This window comes from Pan paniscus, chromosome 13 (genome assembly GCF_029289425.2).
Source record: "Pan paniscus chromosome 13, NHGRI_mPanPan1-v2.0_pri, whole genome shotgun sequence".
Taxonomy (NCBI): domain Eukaryota; kingdom Metazoa; phylum Chordata; class Mammalia; order Primates; family Hominidae; genus Pan; species Pan paniscus.
Genome location: NC_073262.2, coordinates 122583324 through 122608143, shown reverse-complemented (window position 1 = coordinate 122608143; position 24820 = coordinate 122583324). Strand labels below are relative to the sequence as shown.

The following is a 24820-nucleotide window of genomic DNA, read 5'->3' as shown; positions in this document are numbered from 1 at the left end:
GAATTCTAATCCTCAGAACACAAAGTACCATCTAATGTGGTCCAAGTAGACACAGCCTAGTAAGATGTACTCCATACACAGCACAGCAGCATTTTAAAGATACCTTTAAAATACACATCCTATATATGTAGTCAGTTCATAAATCCTACATACAGGCTCAGTCCCATTTTTCTTCCCTCAATGTTTAGATTCATTGGTAGTCATCAGTTTCTCCCTTCTATGTATAATCAAGAGTTATACTTGGAGAATATGACATTAATTAAATGATTCAGCGATTTTCCTTTCCTATATATAAAAGAAAACAACCACAAAAATCTAAGCTAAACACCAGCTGCTCTAGCTTAGCCCTAAGACACTAAAAGTACTGCTATTGTTTCATGCTGGCTGGGCAAGGTGGCTCACACCTGTAATCCCAGCACTTTGAGAGGTCAAGGCAGAAGATTGCTTGAGGCCAGGAGTTTAAAACCAGCTAAACATTGGGTACTCATGAACATAAAGATGGCAAAAATAGCTGGGCGTGGTGGCTTACACTTATAATCGCAGCACTTTGGGAGGCCAAGGCAGGTGGATCACTTGAGGCCAGGAGCTTGAGACCAGCCTAAGCAACGTGACAAAACCCTGTCTCTACAAAAAATTAAAACATAGCAAGATTTCAGCTCTACAAAAAAAGTTTTATAAAAAATTAGCCAGGTGTAGTGGCACAGGCCTCTAGTTCTATCCACTCAGGAAGCTGAGACAGGAGGATCTCTTAAGCCCAGGAGTTAGAGGCTGCAGTGAACTATAATCATGCTGCTGCACTCCACTCTGAGTGACAGAGCAAGACCCTGCCTCTAGAAAAATTAAAATTAAAATTAAAAAACTAAATTAAAAGGTAAAAATAATATAGCATGCAGTCCTAAGCAATTAAAAGTTGAGAAAATAAAGTAGTAAGTGCCTTTATGTTAAGTCAACAAAGTACTCAGATAACCCCAAATCCACAGATTTAACTCAGCACAGTCAAATTGAAAAGTGTCAGGACTGAGATCTGGTTTTACCCTTGTACACAAGCTAATAATTTAGCTGGTTACTGTTTCATGGGTGCTAGCAGAAGGCAAGAGATTCCTGGGTCAGAGACAAAGGACGTTATTACTCATAGCACAGCAAGAAGCATGAGCATCAGCATGTGTATCAGTTCTCCTTGCCTCCAAGTCTTATCGGAGCAATATTGTGGGCCCAGATGGATGCTCTGCACACAGTAGGCTCGCAGCACAGATGAGGAGCACTGAGCTTAGGGAACATGTTGTTTTATAGTAAGCAGTAAGCAACCCTGTTTCCTATCCCAAATAGAGACATTACCATATTCCTCAATCTGCTCATAGTAAACACAATACTAGCAAATGTCCAGGTAAAGAATGGTCAAAGCTTTGCATTGTTAGCATAGCCAGCAAAAACTACAGGGATGCTCAGAGCCCATGGCAGATTGCCTCTTGTAACAATAAGTAGTCTCTGATTGTTAAGAGAGCTGGCTGTTTGTAGTAAGGACAAGCCCATAGCAGGTATAGTTATCCTGAGACATAACATGCCATCTGTCTATCTTTACGAAGAATCTAAACTCAGAGCATGCGTATGTGTGTGCTCTTACTTTTCCCAGATGTATTTCTGTAAACCGTATTTGTAAATCAAGTTATATTTTAAGTATTCTAAGAGAGAATCCTGAAGGCAAATTCTTTTATAATGGAGATACTCATCCCCTAATTCATAATTCACAATTTATACATTTGTGGGGTTATAAATATTGAGTTTTCTTAAAGCAATCTATACCCATACTAGTGCAACCCTGCCATTTATAATGAGTTGCAGTAAATTATTAAAAGCAAACATTTCAAGCATGTCTCATTTGACCACACCTGTAAAATAGTCATAGACCAAATGGATCCCATTCCAACTTTAAAACTATTCCAGTTTTCTTTAAAACTTCCCCATAACTATTTTTATATTCCTCAATTCCTGGGTCAAGCCAGATGCTTTGGGTGGATGATCTTATTTGTTGCAATTCAAACCCAGTATAGTAATCTCCCTATGCACAATCTTCTAGGCACAAATTAGAAGGGTTGTCATTAAAAAACTTTAGAATTTGTATTCTTTTTCTGTCTCATTTTCCTACATAATTCTTGACCTGGGTTTCCTCCCACAAAAGACTCACTCCCCACACCAAGAATATGCTGTTTTCTTACTGATAGGAATTTGGAAATTCCATCATTATTGCTCAACATGGCAAACCTACAGGCATCTCAGGAAGAAAAATGTCTGCTTTTCTCTTGAGTAGATTACATTTCATAAACATGTGAACCATAGTAGCAGTGAAATCAGGTCAAAGTAACATAAAATATCATTTCCCTGCCAGACAAGAAAAACAAAACACTAATAATAAGAAAGAGAATTTGTAGCACCTGCCAATGCTTTTTAATAGTCCTCCAGGAATCCACAGAACAGAGCGAAGAACATAGAAGGTGCAAAACAAATTTTGTTGAAAATAAGAAGGTAGCTAGGCATGGTGGTTCACATCTATAATCACAGCACTTTGGGAGGCTGAGGCGGGAGGATCACTTGAGCCCAGGAGCTGGAGATTAGCCTGAGCAACATAGAGAGACCCCATCCCTATACAAAACTAAAATATAAAAATAAAATAAATTTAAATACATATATCTATATATATATATAGATATATCCCACTCAGTATAATCTAATACCAAGTCTTATATTGGCATAACACTTTCTGACTTATATAGTATTTTCACATGTACACTTTCATCAGATGCTCACCACAACACAAGAAGGAAGGGTAGGCAAAATACTTGGGTCAAAAATAGAGAACATATTGCATGTTCTTACTTATAAGTGACAGCTAAATATTGAGTACTCATGAACATAAAGATAGCAACAATGATAGCCGGGTGCAGTGGCTCACACCTGGAATCCCAGCACTTTGTGAAGCTGAGGTGGGCAGATCATTTGAGGCCAAGACTTTGAGACCAGCCTGGCCAACATGGCAAAATCCTGTTTCTACTAAAAATACAAAAGTCAGCTGAGCGTGGTGGCGCACACCTGTAATCCCAACTACTCAGGTGTCTGAGGCATGACAATCGCTTGAACCCTAGAGGAGGAGGTGGCAGTGAGTCAAAATTCCACACTGCAATCCAGCCTAGGCAACAGAGTGAGACTGTCTAAAACAAAAAATTAAAAAATTTTAAAAAGAATGGCAACAATAGATACTGGGAACTAATAGAGTGGGAGTAGGAAGAGGGGCAAGGGCTGAGAAACTAACTACTGGGTACTATGCTCACCACCTGGGTGATGGGATCAATCATATCAGCATCACGCAGTATACCCATGTGACAAAACTGCACACCTTGAATCTAAAAAAAAAATTTTTTTTATTTTTTGAGACTGAGTCTCACTCTGTCGCCCAGGGTGAAGTGCAGTGGCACAGTCTCAGCTCACTGAAACCTCTGCCTTCCAGGTTCAAGTGATTCTCCTGCCTCAGCCTCCCAAGTAGCTGGGATTACAGGTGCCCGCCACCACACCTGGCTAATTTTTTTGTATTTTTAGTAGAGACAGGGTTTCATCATGTTGGCCAGGCTGGTCTCGAACTCCTGACCTCGTGGCCCGCCCTCCTCGGCCTCCCAAAGTCCTGGGATTACAGGCATGAGCCACTGCGCCTGGCCAGCATTTTAAAAAATAGGTACAAAAACTGATTTTCTTTCAAAGGACAAAAACCAACAAACTGATCCCCCCGAGTCCTTTGTTCTTTCCAACGCCTTGACTCCATGCTTGGTCACTGGAAAGTGGCAGGCAATTGTTATTACCACCTACATCCAGAGATGGGACCAAATGACAATACACAGTTAACTCTCCTCTCTACAGGGAACATAAAGATGACCACTGAGTTGGCTAACATCAAAGGAGAAATAAGAGAGTCAAATTTGTAGCTGCACATCTTTCTTGAGCAGGACTCAAGAAGCTTTAATCTGCCCCATTGCTCATTGCTTCTTCTGTAAGGTTTTAGAACCACCAAGCTAATGGCCTTGCTTCAAGGTTTGATCTGATATTTTCTCTCAACAACCTAATTTGTTGCCTCTTATGATGACATTTTGCTTCCACGTTTAATGCTTAGAACTGTCTAATTTTCTTACCTATCTAGATTTCCAGGAAAATTGATGCAACCTTGGGTCTGAGTTTATGGTAAGTGACATGCTCTTTAAACAGCCTCTGGGTATTGTGCCTGGTTTTGTCTACTTTTCCACCTTATTTTTTTCTCCTCTTGACCCCACTTCTTCATTCTTAAAAACTCCTGTTTTAGTGGTATTGTGGTTATCTTTAGAAAAACTTGGAGATACATACTGAAGGCTCTGTGGATATAACAATATGACATCTAGGATTCAATTTAAAATAATCTGATAGTAGTCTCAGTTTGGGGGTGGATGAAGCAAGATGGTACATGATCGGCCATTTGCTGTGGTAGATTGCTACACAATTATGTAAAAGCAGCCATAGACTACATGTATAAGAATCAGTGTGACTGTGTTCCAATAGAACTTGGTTTATGGATATTAATTTTTTTTTTAATTGAGATAGAGTCTCACTCTGTCGCCCAGGTGGAGTGTAGTGGCACCATCTCGGCTCACTGCAACCTCTGCCTCCTGGGTTCAAGCAATTCTCCTGCCTCAGCCTCCCAAGTAGCTGGGATTACAGGCATGCACCACCACGCCCAGATAATTTTTTGTGTTTTTAGTAGAGATGGGGTTTCACCATGTTGGCCAGGCTGGTCTCGAACTCCTGACCTCAGGTGATCCACCCGCCTTGGCCTCCCAAACTGCTGGGATTACAGGCATGAGCCACCAGGCCAGGCCCTCTTTCTTTTTTTTTTTTTAAAGACAGGGTCTTGCTCTGTCACACAGGCTAGAGTGCAGTGGCATGAACACAGCTCACTGCAGCTGCAAACTCCTGGGCACAAGCCATCCTCCTACCTCAGCCTTCAGAATAGCTGAGACCACGGGTGTGCGCCACCACACCTGGCTAATTTTGTTTTTTAATTTTTTTTTTTTTTTTTTTTTTTTTTTTTGAGACGGAGTCTCGCTCTGTCGCCCAGGCTGGAGTGCAGTGGCGCGATCTCGGCTCACTGCAAGCTCCGCCTCCCGGGTTCACGCCATTCTCCTGCCTCAGCCTCCCGAGTAGCTGGGACTACAGGCGCCCGCTACCACGCCCGGCTAATTTTTTGTATTTTTAGTAGAGACGGGGTTTCACCGTGTTAGCCAGGATGGTCTCGATCTCCTGACCTCGTGATCCACCCGCCTCGGCCTCCCAAAGTGCTGGGATTACAGGCGTGAGCCACCGCGCCCGGCCTGTTTTTTAATTTTTGTAGAGATGGAGTCTCACCATGTTGCCCAGGCTGGTCTTGAACTCCTGGGGCTCAAGCGATCCTCCTGCTTCAGCCTCCCAAAGTGCTGGGATTACAGATGTGAGCCACTGTGCCTGGCTAAAAACAATTCTTAGCTCACAGGCTGTACAAAAATAGGTGGCAAGCTGGGTTTGACCCTTGAGCCATAGTTTGCTGACTCCTGATCTAGCTATATATCCTCCACTCTCACCCTCCCTAGCTATTTCCTCAAGAAGGCCCCACACCCTTGTTCCCCGTAATAGTTCTCTATTTCTTCTGTACAAATTACCCAGAATTTAGTGGATTACAACAACATAAGCTTAATCTCTTACAGTCCTAGTGGTCAGAAGTCAAATAGGAGTTTTATAGGGCTAAAGATCAAGGTACCTGTAGATAATGATTCTTCCTGGAAACTCCCGGGAAAAATCTGTTTCTTGCTTCTTCCAAGTTCCAGAGGCTGCAGGTATTTATGGCTGCGTTACTTCAACTTCTGCTTCTGTCCTCACATCTATGACTGACTCTCTTGCCTCCCTCTCTTTTACTTATAAAGACCCTTGTGATTACATTGGGCCCACTGGATAATGCAAAATAATCTGCCCATGTAAAAATCCACAATTTAATCACATCTGCAAAATCTCATTTGCCATGTAAAGTAATATATTCACAAGTTCCTGGGATTGGGACGTCTTAGACATCCACGGAAGGCAGGGTATTGTTCAGCCAACTACACTCCTATTTAGATTTTCACAGTGTCAGTGCACACAAAAGAAGGTGGCCCCACTCAGCATGCAGAGACCTTGTGTTCACACAGAAGGTGATTTCCCTTCTCTCCTTATTGCCTCCAATAAGAGGCCCCTTCTCCCCACAGAGCGAGGGGAAAGCTGAAGTCAATATTTTCTCTAATCTCATCCTGTGAATCATGACCATTAAACAAGACACTGCTCCAGTAAGTGATGTAACTCCTAAATCTTTGAAAACTCTCTCAATTCTAATACAAAAATTAGCCAGCTGTGGTGGCATGCACCTGTGGTCCCAGCTACTCAGGAGGCTGAGGTGGGAGGATTGCTTGAGCTCCAGTTAAGGCTGCAGTAAGCCATGATCATGCCACTGCACTCCAGCCTAGGCAACAGAGCAAGACACCGCTTGAAAAAAATAAACAGAAAAATACTAGAAAACTCTCTCAATTCTGGCCTTGTTTTCCTCTGAGTTATTTTTAAAGTTACACAAATTCTTCCCAAAGGCACGCCAGAAATTTGCTTTCAGCTTCTTATCTATGCACAGCGCAGACAATTGCATTATACCTAAGAGAATTAATGTGATTTAATTATATTATATTTGGGGGTAGTTTAATATCAAACTTCTTTTGTATGAGGAATTATTTCTGGGTGAAGTTAAACTCATTTATTATACTCATTCTTTATTCATTAAACTCATTAAGATCAGTGGGATTTGCTTATAAATAACTATGCTACTGATTCGAAACATAGCAGATAAGTGAGGATATTCTAAGAGTACGAGAGCATGATGCCTCTTAGTTATTTTCTTGGGAATTCATATATTGGGATTCTATGTGTAGCACTCTTGCAAGACTAAATATGTAACATGTAAAGGTTCTCTCTTGTCTTACAAGGGGAAGATGGACAATAAAGAGACTATTGTCTTTCTCAGGAATCTGTTAAAAGGTGCTAAAGCCAGGGCCAACACGTGATTATATACAATATTCACTGCACAGGGTTATCCTCCAAAAAGGAAAGTGAGGCTGAAATCTGACCCATGCTCTGCTACCAAACCGTCCATCCTGGGACAGCACTATCAAAAGGAAGGGAACCTTTCTTAAATCATACAAAGTCACTGTGTCATTGTATGCCTACAAGCCTAGGCAGCCCCACTCATAAGGTGTGCCCTTTTCTACTTTGCAAAGTCACCCCATGGACTAGCACAGGCCTTGACTAAAATCCACTTGGGATAGCTTAAGCAAAAAAGGGAAAATTATTGCAAGATTATAGGTATTTTCTTGAAACCCAAGAGCAAGCGGTATAGTAGATATCATGTAAGATTAGAACAAAAAAAAACCAGCTGTTAGTAGAGGCAGGCGATAACCAAACAAATCAATACTTACTGGTATATGTAGTCCTTACGACAACCTTGTGATATGAGAATAATCTCATTCCATAGATGCAGTCCCAGTCGGTAAGCGACAGAACGTTCCAATCTAGGTGCACCTATTGACAATATCCTTGTGCTATCCACTATTTGACACAGCCTCTCTTGCCCTGGACATACAGTTGGTGTTTCTTAGTCTGTTTGTGTTGCCATGACAAAATATCTGAGACTGGGTAATTGATAAAGAATGGAAATTTATTTCTCGTCATTCTGGAGGCTGGAAAGTCTAAGATGAGGGCATTCGGGGGCTGGTGAGGGCCTGGTCTCAACTTTCAAGATGGTGAGCCTTGTTGCTGTGTCCTCTGTAGGGCACAAATGCTGTGTCCTCACGTGGCAGAAGAGGGAAAAGGAAGAAGCCTAAGCTAGTTCCTTCCAGCCCTTTCACAAAGCACTAATCCTTTCATGACAGCAAAGCCCTCTCTCATGACTTAATCATTTCCCAAAAGGCTCCATCTCTTAAAACTACCACATTGGGGATTGTTTTAATACAAGAACTTGCGGGGACCGATGCAGACCACTGCAGTGCTCTAAGAGATACTCTGCGGTATTTCCTGTACTTTTTCTTGCAGGAACAAAGGAGAAATCCACTTCCCCCTTGACATTAAGCTTATACATGTGATTAGCTTTAGCCATGGACCTAAGAAGCTGCATGTGTCATATCCAGTTAGAAGCCTGTAAGAGCCAGTGTGTGATTTTCTCTTCTCTCCTTCCACCATGGTGACCAGAGGCATCCCAGGGAGTGGTGACTCTCTCAGCCTGCATCCCTCAGAGAGGACAATGTAGAGTCCTCAGCCAACCTAAATTTGTAACTCGAATGAAAAAGAAACTCTAGTTGATTTAAGCTAAGATTTGGGCTTGTTTGTTTTTGAAGCATAACCTAGACTCTCCTGGCTGATACAGCTGTTAAGGGCCTTCTCTCTATGTCTAGCAGCTGGTAAATCTTCTCACCCAGTGAGCCACACAAGTTCTTCCCTTTTACTACTTGCCCATATCCTGCCCATCTTTTACAGGGCAGCTAAAATCTCTGCTGCTCAAAAGGCTTTCCTTAACCCCCACAGCTGGCATTAATCCTTACTATTAGTAATTATAATCATACTCATTATCAACATCATATAAATTAGAACTCAACCCCATCACACATAACATATATTTCATCATATGCTGTTTTAACTTGTTTCTTTCTTTGGGAGATGTCTTAACTCTCCAACTAAGTGAAACAATGAAACAGCCTTTTGTGGGCAGCAATCATATTATATATTTCTGCAGCCTCCAGCAGAGTGGCCAGAATGTTGGCAGGTAGAGCATAGAGACCCAATAAATAGCTATGTCATCAAACTGTCCCAGAAAAGAAACACAGGACAAAAGGAACAGCAATTCTAATCATTCTGTGCCCTGCATACCTAGGCAGATTTGAACAGTGGAGCACTCTTCCACATGGAGGAGAGAAAGAGTTAAAATTTAGTACACTATATCCTGAGACAGCTAACATCTTTGGAGGTTATATTTCTCATTAATATAAAAGAGTTAATTATATATCTTGGAAATTCTATTCACACCAAATCTTCCTTTAGGGTTAAGTCATGCATGATCCATTTATATTCAGGCATTAGCCTTGACAGTGTCTTGTTCTGTACGGCTGTCTTATGCGCCTGCCCTAAAGATCCATGGGGGCTTTAGGAAGCTGTTCTCAGAGTAGAACATTTTGCTGAGAAGATGACCTACACTGCAAAATACTGTATATAACCAAAGGCAGGGCATAAATATTTTATAGCATAGAGTCCATGAAAACACATCTTCATTTCTGTAATGTGCTATCTCAGGACATATCACTGGGGGAACAGGACTTGCCTGAAAGATTCAACAGCTCCAATTTGCCATAGCTCATTAGAATGCCCTAGAGAACAAGCACAGCAAATAATTCTAGATCCCTGCTGCTCGTGGGGTAGTTAATGTGGACTGACCGCACAAAAACCACCTTGTGCTTGCAAAGCACATTCAACAAGGAATCAGACAATGTAGGCTGGGAGGAGCCTCCAAGACATCCTTTTCCTGTACTTGCAGAAAGGAGGCCCAGAGAGATTATATGAATTCTCTAAAGTAACACAGTGAATTGGGGTTAGACTCACTGTTAGTCCTTCCTTTTTTCTGACATAACCACAAAATAAAAACCCGTGGGTAAAGCAAGAACAGTAAACTCATCCACTGATTAGACACATTCTCGACTTTGAAGTCAAGTATCACGTTACCATTGTGGCTTTCAGCAAGTGGTGCTGTGTGTGAATATCTGCAAATAACTTCAAATTTCTCATTAATAAAATATGTTTCCATAAATACCATGCCTCATGGAATCCCTCTTTTGGCATTTGTACATCAACATCTATCATTAACGCATCAGTGAGAAAATTATTTCCTAGTAAGTGCTCTATAGTGATGAAGTAAATTCCATTAAATTCCATTTCACATCATTTTTTTTCCAGTGATTTCCCACTTTGTTCAAAATTAGGTATACCCACCCAGGTCTCTTGAACCAAGATGTCACTACACTGTGTAATTAAATTCTAAAATAAATAGCAAGTCCTCAATACAAAACTGACCTTTTTGACTCGGAAAGTCCTTCAAAACTTCAACAGAACAACTAGAAAATTCTTGTTGTGAGTTGCCAGTGAGACTAACAATAGCTTTGTTATCCCTTTGTCAAGCCAAGGCAGACAAGGAAAGAAGGATTCACTTTTTCACTTGCTATCTGAGGTTTCTTTTACGCTTCCTTAGATTTGAAGAAATCACTCTATAACCCTGTTTTCAAATGGTCCTTTCAAATGTGGTTTGAATTGTACAGAGATGAGAGAAAAGGGTGGCCCCATTAAAGGCAAACCTAGGCAGAAGCCCATTAAAAGCAAAGCTGAAATCATGGAGCTTCTCAGCAATGCCACTGCTGGCTTTGGAAGGAAGAGTGATCAAATGATAAACAACATAGTTGCCTGAGAAATCCTAATTTAGAAAAAATAAGTCAAGCATTCAGCTGAAAATATTATTGAGCTAGCAATCACCCACCTGACACAGCCTCTCCTAACTTCCCACTAAAAGACTCTCATGGCACTGGGAAATGCCAAAATTCCCAACAACAAAAACCAGCAGGGAGGTCAATCGAATTCCAGAATCCGGAAAGAGTCTCTAGTGTGCATTAAACTAAACTGGACACCCAAATTCCCCATTGTACCATATGAAGGATCCACCTTTGTATTAGTCTTTACTCATGCTGCTAATAAAGACATACCTGAGACTGGGTAATTTATAAAGGAAAGAGGTTTAATTGACTCAAAGTTCCATGTGACTGGGGAGGCCTCACAATCATGGTGAAAGGTGAATGAGGAGCAAATGTCTTACATGCAGGCAGGCAAGAGAGCATGTACAGGGAAACTCCCATTTATAAAACCATCAGATCTCATGAGACTCATACACTACCACAATAACAGTATAGGGGAAACTGCCCCCATGATTCAATTATCACCATCTGGCCCTGCTGTTGACAGGTGGGGATTATTACAATTCAAGGTGAGATTTGGGTGGGGACACAGCCAAACCGTGTCAATCTCTATGAAATAAAAGATGACAGATTAGAAGAGAAGGGGCTGAAAGACAGAACACTATGCTGTAGATCCTACCTTCCTTCCTATTAGCAAATTAAGTGCGTATTAAGTGTGTGTGTGAACCAGAAAACTGTGTAGGTGCTGCTCCTTCACGGGGCTACAGTGTGGCCTTCTTATAACTGTACATATTCCTTCAGAAACAGTGACTTTCTATAATCACTTCAGAAGCTGGTTTTCTGTCTCCCCTCAAAATAATACGGGCTACCTGTGGCGCACTGCATACTGGGAAGTGTGGTCTCCATAGGTAAAGTAGTGCTTTAGGGTCAAGGAGGGCGAGACAAGAGCATTCTGGGAATTGTGGTTTTCTCTGTGCATGCACTGTTTCAAAGAATCAATGAAATGGGCAGTGGACTCCCAGGAGCTGAGTTGCCTGTTCTATATGGGGATTTTCACTCATAGAGTTGTACCTTCAGCACACCTCCACTCAAGAAATGAGGACCATTAACCATCAGCTAGATGGATGGAGAAAAGGGTGAAGGGCAAGTGAATAGACTAACATGGTCATTTGGCAAACTCTGGGTCTATATAGATCTTGCTTTATTCAAGGAAGGAAAATAATAAACATCATAGGGTCTATGGGGAAATGCAGTGAGACAAGAGAAAGGGGACAGTGTCTTGAAGACTAAGAGATAGGATATACTTCTGAAAATATATTACCTAGGGATAAAGAAGAAAAGCTGAAATTTAAAAGGATACAACACAAGGCTTCTATTAAAAAGTCAACATACAAAAGAAAACAACAGAATGATATGAAAAAAAAATCAGGTCAGATAAGTGATATGGTTTGGCTGTGTCCCCACCCAAATCTCATCTTAAATTGTAGTTCCCATAATCCCCACATGTCATGGGAGTGGCCTGGTGGGAGGTAATTGAATCTTGGGGGTGGTTACCCCCATGCTGCTGTTCTCATGGTAGTGAGTGAGTTCTCACCAGGTCTGATGGTTTCATGAGGGGCTTTTTCCCCTTTGCTTGGCACTTCTCCCTGCTGCCTCTATGTGAAGAAGGTCATGTTTGCTTCCCCTTCCACCATGATTCTAAGTTTCCTGAGGCCTCCCTAGCCCTGCAGAACTGTGAGTCAATTAAACCTGTTTCCTTTATAAATTACACAGTCTCAGCTATGTCATTATTAGCAGCGTGAGAACGGACTAATACAGTAAGAAAAGACTGCCCCAAACTGAAAACAGTAATACCTTCACAGTGACAGTGACGAAGGTAGTAAAATACAATAAAAAGTCAAATCAATGAATCACAGGACCAACTTGAGATGCTATCTGAAAATGCAATGGGCAGACATGAAAACAATGAGAGTAAATACAGAAGGAAAATGGAAGAGGAAAAATAAAGAATAAAAAGTAAAAAATAGGGATAATTGATGTTTTTGAAGAAAATACCAGAATAAATAAAACTAAAGCAACAATAAAAGATGAAGGGAAACTATCTTAGGTGAAAGAAATATGGATATGCTGTATTCTGTTTGAAAGAATTTATCATAAACCAGAAAAAAAATCAATGAAAAGGGGCATCTCACCTAGATTAAATTTTGCAATTTCTAAAATGTATGTGAATAAAGAAAATATCCTTCAAACATCCAAATAAGGAACAATAGGTTATCTATGAAAGAAAAAATAATTGAGTCAGCCTCAGACTTCTGTTCGATAACACTAATTGCCAAAAAATAATTAGATAGTATCTAATGAGTTTGAAGGGCAGAAGTCCATTTGTCTTTTATGTGTAAATACAATATGAAATTATTCTCAGATATACAAAGGCTAAAAATATATATTACTCATCTAGCTTTTCTTTTTTAAAAAAAAAAATCACTTGATGTAATTCAATCAACCAAGAGATTAAACAAAATTAAGGTTTTAAGAATGAAGAAATCAAGATATGAAAGAACTGGTGAGACACACTAAACCCAGCTGACCATAAAGATAAGTCTAAATAATTGTGGCAAATGTGACTATAACACCAAATACAAAGGTCAAAATTTATTCTTGAATGCAAAATCATATAATGTAAAAAAAATGCATTAAGTTACAGTTATCAGGATTTGAAACCCAGATTATATAAACAAAGTTGGAGAAGAAAAGAAGAACACTGACAGTATGCTAAATTTCAAATATTAGCTAGAAGTGACTCAAAGATACTGGTTTGGCTGGATTTTTACAATTAGAGAAATATAATGTAAAAAAAATGCATTAAGTTACAGTTATCAGGATTTGAAACCCAGAATATATAAACAAAGTTGGAGAAGAAAAGGAGAACAGTGTGACAGTATGCTAAATTTCAAATATTGGCTACAAGTGACCCAAAGATACTGGTTTGGCTGGATTTTTACAATTAGAGAAATACAGGTTAAAGAATCTTTTTGAAGACCTTAAAATTACTCATTAATAGAATGTAAAAGAGAATGCCTACTTGGGAAAGACAAAACAATAAAAACTTAGCATTTAGCAATAACTATAAACAGTCCAAATATCTATCCATAGGATATTGATGAAATAAATTACTATTACTCCAGAACCATAAAGGAATAAAATACAGCCATTAAAAAAGTCAGATCATAAAATACTTTGCCTTGGGAAAGAAAATGTAGACAGTATAGGAAGTAGGAGTGAGAGTTTCAAAAAGTTTGTGCCCTGTAATCCCAACTTTGAAAAACATAATATTTTATATATTATGTATTTTATATTTTAAAAAATACAACCATAGTGTGGGGTGGGGAGAAGACTAAAAGGATATCTGCCAAAAGGTTAACAGCGATTATTTCTATTTTCTTCCACTTGCTTTTCAGAATATAGGTAGAGTTTTTGACAAAACACACTTAAAATAAATATTAACACCATAAATACAAATCAGTTTCATGCTATGTATCAAGGATCAGCAATTTTTTTTTCTGTAAAGGGCTAAATAATATTTTAGGATTTTCCATTCATATCATCTCTGTTGCAACTATTCAGCTCTTCCATAGCACTGCAAAAGAAGCCAGACACTATGTAATCTAATCAGCATGACTGTGTACCAACAAAATTTTATTTACAAAAACTGCATTTAGGGCCACAGTTTGCCTACTGCATATCAATATCTGATATTGAAGTTTTAGAAATGATTTAAGCGTACTATTTTTCTGTTTTCTGTAATTGTTTAGCGCAAATAGTGTGTTTCTAGATCAGTACTGTCCAGTGGAACTTTCTCTGATGTTGGAGATGTTCTATATTATTTGTGCCATCTCATACAGTAGTCAGTCACATGTGGTGTTGGGCACTTGGAATGTGGCTAGCACAACTGAGGAGTTCAATTTTAATTTATGTTAATTAATTTAAATTTAAATAGCCACACGTGAACAATATTGAACAGTGCAGGTGTAGATCACATGCTATTTGTCTATATTTTCCATTGTGCACACATAGAAGGGTACAACTACTGATTTTACCACTCTGCTTTCCTACCAGACAACATCGTCTCAGACTCATTGCTTCTTAATTCTTATCAAAACTCTCTTGTGAGGAATGAACATGGTGAAGATTGTCTGAAGGACACTTTTTCATCAATGTACTTATGCATGTGTCTAACAGTATTGACTCAGCTCCAACTATGTGCAAACACTATGCCAGGCTCTGAGAAAAAAAAATGTGAGTGGCCCTACCCTCACATTTTGTTCCCCAAATGATTTAAAGATGCTAAAAAATAAAAATGAATAAAAATGAGCACATGTTCCAAATACACACTGCCTCCAGGGGAAACAACTTAAATGTAAGAATAATGGCTGGGCACAGTGGCTCACACCTGTAATCCCAGCACTTTGGGAGGTGGGAGGATCATGAGGTCAGGAGTTCAAGACCAGCCTGGCCAATATGATGAAACTCTGTCTCTACTAAAAACACATAAATTAGCTGGGCGTGGCAGTGTGCACCTGTAGTTCCAGCTACTCGGGAGGCTGAGGCAGGAGAATCGCTTGAACCTGGAAGATGAAGGTTGCAGTGAGCTGAGATCATGCCACTGCACTCCAGCCTGGGCAACAGAGCAAGACTCCATCTTAAAAAAAAAAAAAAAAGTAGCAAGGCCAGGCATAGTGGCTAATGCCTATAATCCCAACACTTTGAGAGGCCAAGGTGGGAGGACTGCTTGAGCCCAGGAGTTCAAGACCAGCCTGGGCAACATGCCAAGACCCTGTCTCTGCAAAAAAAAAAAAAGTTAGCCAGACATGGCATGTGTCTGTGGTCCCAGCTACTCAGGAGGCCAATGCAGGAGGATCCCTTGAGCCCAGGAGGTCAGGGCTATAGTGAGCCACATTCACACCACTACACTCTAGCCTGGGAGACAGGGTGAGACCCTGTCTCAATAAGTAATAAAATATCATAATAATATATAATAAGTTTTTTTAAAAAAAGAATAGTGAGAGGTTGATTGTAAAAGGGTGAAAAGGAGCCCATAATAATTAAGTTATCAGGGAATGATGGGGTCTGCAGAACTAACGAGGGTTGCCCGAAGGGCTAGTCCAATTCAAATCATGTATGCTTAACACTCTGTAGGCCAAGTAAAACCTATCTGCAGGCAAGAGCCAGCCCACCAGTGGCCAAACAGTATCCACCTAATTTCTACCTTGTTTAAACCCAGAGGAGAAATTTCTATCCTGAAAATCTGGGTTTCAGCTGATTGATAAATACACATTCTTTATCTTACGTGTAAACTATAAATTTTTTTAAACATAATTTACATTATGCTTAAAATTAAGTATAAAATAAACACAAAAATTTAGACAGTAGTTTGATGAGTTTTACAGATGGATATACCCAGATAACAACCACCCTAGTTGAAATTTAGAATGGGAGCTGCAAACTCTGGCCTGCCACCTATCTTTGTATGGCCAGAAAATAATGGATTTTATATTTTCAAATAGTTGAAAAAAATTAATAACATTTCATTGCATGTGAACTATATATGAAATTCAAGTTTCAATGTACAAATAAAATTTTATTGGGACACAGCTATGTTCATCGTTTACATGTCTATGGCCACTTTTTGGCTATAATGGTAGAGCTAAGTAGTTGTAACACAGACCATAATATGAAAAGCCTAATACGTTTACTATCTTACCCTTTGCAGAAGAAGTTGGCTGACTCTGACTTACAACAGTGCCATCATACCAGCAAATTGTCTCATGTCTCTTTACAGTAAATTTTTCACATATTATACCCATCCCCGGCGACCACTGATCTGATTTCTCTCCTTGTAGATTACATTTACCTATTCTAGAACTTCATATAAATTATATAATATATATATCTTATTTCTCTGGCTTCTGTCTCTCAAATAGTGCCTGTGAAATATATCCATGTTGCATATACCAGCAACTTGTTCATTTTCATTGTTGAGTACTATTTCATTGTATGAATATACCACAATTCAACTGTCTGTTCACCCTGGGACAACTAAGTTGTTTCCAGTTCTTAGCTATTATGAACAAATCTGCTGTTGTCATTCACGTACAAGTCTTTTGCGTACAAGTCATGAATGAGTCTCTCAGTTACTTAGTGGAATTGCTGGGTCACAAGATAGGTATGTGTTTAACTTCATAAAATACTGCCAGACTTTTATTCTCTTACCGGCATTGTGTCAGAGTCCCAGTTGCGTTATATTCTAATAGCACTTGATATTGTCAGTCTTTTTCATTAAACCAATATAGTGAGTATAATGTGGTAACTCATGATTTTAACTTACATTTCCTTCATGACTAATCATGTTGAGCATCTTTCAATGTGCTTATTGGCCTTACATACATCTTCTTTCGTGAAGTATCTAAACCGAACATTATAACCATTCCTGTTTTTTCTCCTTTGCTTTGGCTACTTAGAAGCTTAGAGCTTAATTAGAGGCCTAAATATAATAATTATACAGGATTTCCCGGCATGTTGGGGCTCCAATTTGAATTTTTATTTCATCATCTCTTTATCCCCTTATTTCCTTTCTCTCCTAAATTTTCATCTACTTAATTGTTATCCTGTGTTTTCAATTTTTTTTTTTAGCATGACTCAATCTTATTTTGGAATGAAGCAGGTTACAACCAAAGGAAAAAGGGCTGAAACTGGCTGGCTTACCACCTACACACAAGGAACTGTGTTGGGCCCTGGGAATATGGAGAAGAATATATCCCTGCCCTTCAGGAACTCATAGGAAAAGAAGTCAGAAATTAAAAAACAAGGCAACAAGTGCAGCAACAGAAGGTGGTCCCGAAGGACCCTGGGGCGTGTGGGAGGTGAGGGGGCAGGAGCTTTTGGGAGAAGATGATCCTTGACTGTGTGTTGACTGAAGAATGAGTCAGCAGTGCCCTGAAAGAGTGTGGTGCCCTCGGGGTGTGGTGGATGTGGGGATGCATGAGAGAATATTGTAGAACTATTCATAGGAAATATGTGATGCCAAGGTGTGTAATGTATTCCAGGAATGCACACGATTTAGCACAAGTGGAACACAAAGTAGGGAAAGTCAGGAAGTGAAGAATAAGTCATGTGACACCTAACAGCCCAAAGCAAGTCACATGGCCAAACCCAAAGTCAAAGGGCAGGGAGACATCACTCCTCTTTAGTGGCAGGAACTGCAAAGTTACATTGTAAAGGATGTAACCAGGGCGAGGATGAAGGATTGGGGCCATTCATATACTCTATCCCAGCAGCTTTCCATGGGAGAAGTGTTAAGTGCCTACGACAAAAATCTGGACAACAGCTCAGACAAAGTGGATTTCTGAACCACATTTGGGTATAAAGGGTAGGCTGGATGATGTGGTTTCATACCTCTGGGATAGTACAGAGAAATATGAGAACAGCACAGAAGATTTAGACTGTTCCAGAAATCCATTTCTAAATAGCTACAACTCAGGTACCAACCACAGAGGACAAAGGGAACCAGAGCCTCTTCTAACAAACTGAAATCTACCAAATGCTGGTAGATATCACACTGTTCTCTGGATTGGATTTTTGTATTTAAAGCTAAAAACAGAGATTCTGCCTCAAAAATTCATGTCAGCATTCTATTGCTCAATTATCATTATGCATGTGAGTATAACCATCCGATGGTTAAACTATAGCTGGCACTAATGCAATTGGATTGTTAAAAAATATTCCTGAGCACCACTCTTATCCCAGTACTAGTTAACTGCTATGCTAATGTCTTGGCACATGAGACTAATAATGAAATGAGTTATAACTGTGTGTTTGGATCACATTACATTGCTTCAAGTGTATCATAATATTTTATAGCTTAATGGAGAATCTGGCTTATAGCAATACAGGAAAAATAAATCTCAGCCAATCATCATCCATTAAAAAAAAAATCTACAGTCAGCAACCGACAAGATTTTAACCATCAATAACAATTACCCTGAAACCTTTTTGACACAATAGATAGATATTTAATATCAATAACATAAGATACACCCCTGCTAATGGAGATATATTAAGATATTGATTAGTTATGCAAGAAAGTTTATGCTTATTCCATTCCCACTAGTAATTATGAGCAGGCTGTTGACTACTCCTTGAACCACATCTTTTAGTCCATTTCCCTTTTTCTACCCAAGAGTATACTTGGCTGGCAGATAATCAGAACAAACAGACATTCCTAGAAAATGTGAACCATATGTGCAACCTAATGCAGCAAGCATTTGCTGAATGCCTACTACGTGCACCCTAACTGTGCTGGAGGTGCCAGGACTACACAACGGAAAGGGACAACCCCTTTGCTCAAGAAGCTTATGGTCTAGTGGAGGGCAGAGAGAGGACCAGAGCACACAGAAAGATGGGAATGGGGCATGCAGAGAGGCAGCTAAGCCAGCCAAGTGGGGAATTGGAGGAGCAACTAATGACTGTACCATACGGCAGAGGAAGCAGAGGAAGGGCTGGGAGGAAGCAGGGGAGCTGGAGCACAGGCTGTAAGAGCGGTGCCTTTTCAACATTTTTCTCAGGTTAATTTGTAGACATGACAGTTGCTAGGACACTAAGGGGAAAAATGTTAAAGGAAGTAATGGGAAAGCAAGATGTGTGGAGATGTATACAAAGGCAGCGGAGGACTGGGGGCTGCCTAACAGATTCACTAACCCAACCAGAGGGCCTAGCTCAGTTCCCCGCAGGGACGCTGGGGCCCAGCTGCTCCTCCCAAGCTGGAGGTCAGGCCCTCAAAGCAAGCACAAGTGTAACCACCTATGGGTTCTTCCTGCCCATCTCACAGACAAAAACAATTCATTGAGACCATGACATTGCAATAAAGGAAAAGTTTAACTGACACAAGGCCAGCCATGCCACTTGGGAGACAGAGTCATTACTCAAATCAATCTCCCTGAAAATTCAGAGGCTAGTGTTTTTCAAGGATAGTTTGGCAGACCAGGGAATTGACTTCGGGTGGGGACAAAGGACTGGCTGGCGGTTCCAGGTTAGAGCCATTGGTCACCAGAAATGCAAAAACCTGAAAAGACATCTCAAAAGGCCAATCTTAGGTTCTACAATAGTCATGTTATCTTCAGGAGTAATTGGGGATGTTACAAATCTTGTGACCTTTGGAATAATGGCTGGTAAGACTCCTCATTCTCCTAACCTGGTGGTCTTTCATTAGCTTTACAAAAGTGGTTTAGTTTTGGGGAAGGGCTAATATCATTCAAATTATAAACTAAGTAGCTCCCAAAGTTAGCTTGGCCTAAGCCCAGGAATGATTAAGAGCAGTTTGGAGGTTAAAAGTAATACAGGGGTTGGTTATATTAGATCTCTTTTACCGTGATAATTTTCTCACTGTTAAAATTTTTGCAAAGGCAGTTTCACAAGGGTTCTAGGGCTTGGAAGGGGAAAGTTCAGGACCAAGGGTGAGGAGGAACAGACAATGGGAATTCAGAAGAGGATCCATGGAGGAGTGGCATTTGGGAACTAAATAACTTGAAAATGATTCAGAAAACCAATGTGCTTTTTTTTTTTTTTTTTTTTTTTTTTGAGACGGAGTCTCGCTCTGTCGCCCAGGCTGGAGTGCAGTGGCGCGATCTCGGCTCACTGCAAGCTCCGCCTCCCGGGTTCACGCCAGGATGGTCTCGATCTCCTGACCTCGTGATCCGCCCGCCTCGGCCTCCCAAAGTGCTGGGATTACAGGCGTGAGCCACCACACCCGGCCCCAATGTGCTTTTTTTGTATTTCAATCACTATGGATGATTTCAAAGTAAGTTTCATAGTCTCTGTCTCTTTCTCGGAAACTTGCCTGCCTTGTAGTTTCCATGCCTACATTTAGAAGGGGTGGTGCCAGCCCCCATGCTGACCCTGGATCCTTACTTCCTGCATGTGTGATGAGCACAGAGGTCTAGAAGAGTCTCAGAATCAACCAAGGAGCCAGAGCTACCACTTTCTGGCAGCCAGTATCTTATCCACCAGCCACACTGGACTTCATGAATCCCCATATCGCTCTGGGCATCAGGAAACCAAATGGTGAATGTGCCACCCCTACTCTGTCAGGTCTTCCAAGAATGAAGCTCATTTGCAATGCAAAGCAACATGAAAAGTACATTCTTTTAGCATTGAAGACATGTGCCAATTCCCCAGGCACTGGAAAATAGCAAAGACTGACGTTTTGATGTTATTTTTTAAGGCATTTTTTAAAAAAATAAAGATTCCCATTTTTTCATTCTCCTGAATAGAACAGAGGTAAATGGAGTGAGAGAAAAAAAGACTCTTAAAATATGATCTGGTTTTTTTGTGTGCAGACTGCTTAGAATGCCACTGCCTGCAGGCTATAGGGGAATTCAGATGAGAGCATTTCCTTCATTCCAAATTAAAAAACAAGGGAACTAGACCTCAAGGCTATTTCTGCCTTGAAACTCTTCCTCAAACATGGTGTTTCACAATTACAATACAGCGATTAACAAAGAATGATTTTCTTTCAACCAGGAGTTGAAGTAAAACACAGACACCCTGCCGGTCACTCTTGGTGGCAAAGTTGCTGCAAAGCAAATAACAAAGCACTGGGGGCTTACTATGGCTTTCTTATCAGAGCCAGTCAACAAGAGGTTTATATATAATGGTTTATACAAAACCTAATTTTCTGCTTTGATGCCCAGGGAGGGGGTCTCTGCCTCACTACAGGGGTTAGTAAAGTACTCCCTGCACACAGAAGGTAATTCCAATTAGATCATGGTAACCAAGACCTCTAAAGCTCACCAGAGCCCCATAATTGCCTCTACCTAAAACTGTTGTAACTCAAGGCAAATGTTAATGCACCTTTGTACTGCTGAGTCCCTGATGCTCTAACTAAAGTTTCATCCAGCCCTTCTAATGCCTATCCACCACCTTGGAGTATCTGTCTTCTTCAACTAACTGGTGAGCTCCTTAGAGCTGGCCACATCCCATTCATCTGCCTATTCTCAACTCCTACTGCAAGATCTGCCTACTGGTAGGCAACTACTATGTGCTTGTTAAATAAACGATGCAGACCTTGACCCCCAGCAAGTTTGTCCCTTGCCCAAGATCACAGCTAATTAGGAACAGAAACAACCCAAGTCTCCCTATTCCCAGCCCCTTGTGTTTCTTTCTCAATGCCCAGAAATGAAGTAGGATATTTCCCTGACCCCTTCACAAGTGGGAACTGGAGAGCACAGGCACTAGAACTAGCCACTGCTTTGGTGCCAGCAGGGGTGGACTCTACTCACTTGGTCCCACTGTGTTCCACCCTCGTGGGAGGAGGGGAAGCACAGGTGAACAGGTGCAGGAGCCAGGGCAAGTGTTTTTGGGTGCCAGCAGGAGAAAAACTATGTGGGCCCCACAGCAGTGTCTAGTGGGGTGCCTGTGACCCCTAGGGCCCCAGAAGGAGTGTTACAGTGCCCTTTTAGCTTTGCCATCTGCAAACAGCTTAAGTGTTAACAGCTCAGTGGAGGATCACTGTGACAGCCTTTTGCACCCACACTTGTGGCACCCGAATTCTTATCCAGCATCCAGGAGGAATGAGGTCGCACAAATGAATTGGAGATGGGCAATGCAGGGAATTTTATTGCTGATGAAGGTGGCTCTCAGCTGGAAGGTGAGCTGAAAAGGGGACAGAGTGGGAAAGGAAATCTCCGAAGTTACGACATCAAGCTGTCCCTCTGAAGTCAAGCCGCTTCTATCTGACATCCAACTGTAGTCTCTGACAGTCTCCAACAGTCTCCTACCTCCAGCTGCTTCTCCTCTCTGCTGGCTAAGCCTGGGGTTTTTATGGGCATAGGATGGAGGGCAGGGTGGGCCATGGGTAGTTTTGGAAAAGGCAACATTTGAGCGGGAAAACAGGGATGTAAGTTCTCACTTTGGGCTACAGTATCAGGCTTTTCAGCTTGAGGGTAGGGCCCTTGCCAGGGACTCACCCTTTTCTGCCCAGAATTTCCCTGAATCTTGTCCCTATCTGAAGGGGGTCAGAGATTATTAATAATGGCTTCCACTTATTGAATACTTACATGCCACATCCCTCCTCCGGTACTATGCATACATTAATAATCTTTGTTACAACCCTAAATGATAGACAGTCCCTATTTTACAAATGCCCAACCAAAGGAGGCATTTGTCCAAAGTCACAGACCAAGTAAATGGCAGAGCTGGTGAGTGGGCCAGACCGGCCTGTCCCCACATCCCATGCTTTCTCACCCCAGCATCATCTCCTCCCTAATGAACAGAAACCAAAAACATTTGTTGAAATGAATCACAAATGGCAAAAAACCCTTGTTACCAAACCACACTGAGGCCTGCTCACCCAGTGCAGTAAGGCCAAACATTTACACCTGAGATTTTGCAGAAAAGGAAAGAGAAAGGGAGGTGTTTGTTTATGGGGCACTATGTAAGAGAACTAGGTAGTTCATGCTTAAGACCCCCCTCCACAGTGGCTTATAACAGGGGTGCCCAATCTTTTGGCTTCCCTGGGCCACATTGGAAGAATTATCTTGGGCCACACATAAAATACACTAACCCTAATGATAGCTGATGAGTTAAATAAATAAATAAATAAATAAATCACAAAAAAATCTCATCATGTTTTAGAAAAGCTTACAAATTTGTATTGGTCCACATTCAAAGCCATCCTGGGCCACACGCGACTCACAGGCTGTGGGTTGGACAAGCTTGGCTTGTAAGCAAGGGTTTTTAAAGTCAGGGCTAAATTTCAGGGAAGCGGAAGTTACAGGCAAAATTATAAATCAATACATGAGGTTAAACGTGGGTTTGTCCTGAAAGGGTGTGTGATATCTTGAAGTAGGGACTTACAGGTCATAAGTAGATTCAAAGATTTTCTCATTGGCCAAGGAAAGGAAGCTTTCTTTAGATGCTAGCAGAAAAGAATGTTAGATCTGGCCCATGGATCTCACTTCCTCCAGGCCCCTCTGGAAGAAATTTAGGACAAAGAATGGTTCTCAGAACTAAGTCCTCAGTTCTCCCTTATCTGAGGTCTGTGTGCCAGTGGATTCACTAGGTGGGGGTCTGGGTTTCTGAAAAAGAACCCAAGGACTAACTAAGATGTTATCTTTAGTTTCTACAGGGGACCAAACGTCTCCTGACTCTAACTTCTTTGGCTATTGTTTTAAGCTATTATTACTTTCTTTCTTATCAAGTCACTCACTAACTTCTCAGGGCTAGCTAGATGCCTGGAATTTCCCTTAACGGAACTCCAGGTACTTCTTCATTTTCATGCCTGAGAAGGAACCAGCAGACCCCTAAAAGGGGTCCATGCTCCATCTCACCCTGACATGACTCAATAAATAGTTGATGAATTTTTTTCAAAGGTATGAAAAATATTGGTTTCCTTTCAGTGAGTATGTTATGAAAAAAATCAGAGTCAAATTAAAAATAAGAAAGGAGAGAAAAAAAGTGTTTGAAGAAGTTGTTGTACCTGTTTAAATAGTGATAAAACACAAACTAAAGTCCTTTCGGTACAAAAACATGAAGAGGTAAAATCTGCCTGAGAGTTGGGAGGACCCACAGGATTCTGGGAGCAGCTGTCTGCTATGTGCTTTGGTCCTGAGAGGTTAGTAATTTAAGGGGCTCATAAAAATAAGCAAACAAACTTTCAAAAGTCTGGACCTACATCTTCCTCTAAAAAGCCAACAAAGAGTTCCCGCTAAGAGATTGTCACAAACATTCAAAGAATCATATTACAACCTCAGCAGTCTTACCTACAGCTTGGAAATGTGATCTTTTCTGCTCAAATGTGGTTGAAGTTTGTTGGGACTGGAAAATAGATTACTCTTTCCTTAAAAGGGCACGCTGACTGCTCTGTGGCTAGCACAAGCAGGTTATATCTTGGCTGATTTAGACTTTACTTGTGTCAGATCGGACCCAAACATGTGTCTGGTCTGATACCCCCTCTTATCCAGACAGCCGGGATCATGTGGGCTTTGGAGATTTGAGCCCCAGGATACTGAATGCTGGTCTTGAGACTCAAGCTCCACATGCAAGAATAAGAACTGCAATCAATTTAGAATACTGACTCCAACACCTTGGACTGTTTGAACAAAACAGAAGCAGGAAAGATATAGTCCAGTCTCCTCATTTTATAGATGAGGAAACTGAGACCCAGAGAGAAGGAACCTGTGGACTTACGGACTGTTCTGGAAAAT

The 24820-nt window shown here is 40.9% G+C and overlaps 1 long non-coding RNA gene across 3 annotated transcripts in view; it reads right to left on the bottom strand.

Moving 5' to 3' along the window:
• The window catches only part of LOC103786116 (uncharacterized), an 859517-nt gene that overhangs the window by 820680 nt on the left and 14017 nt on the right, over positions 1-24820 (bottom strand). The gene's annotated exons all lie outside the window — the stretch shown is intronic.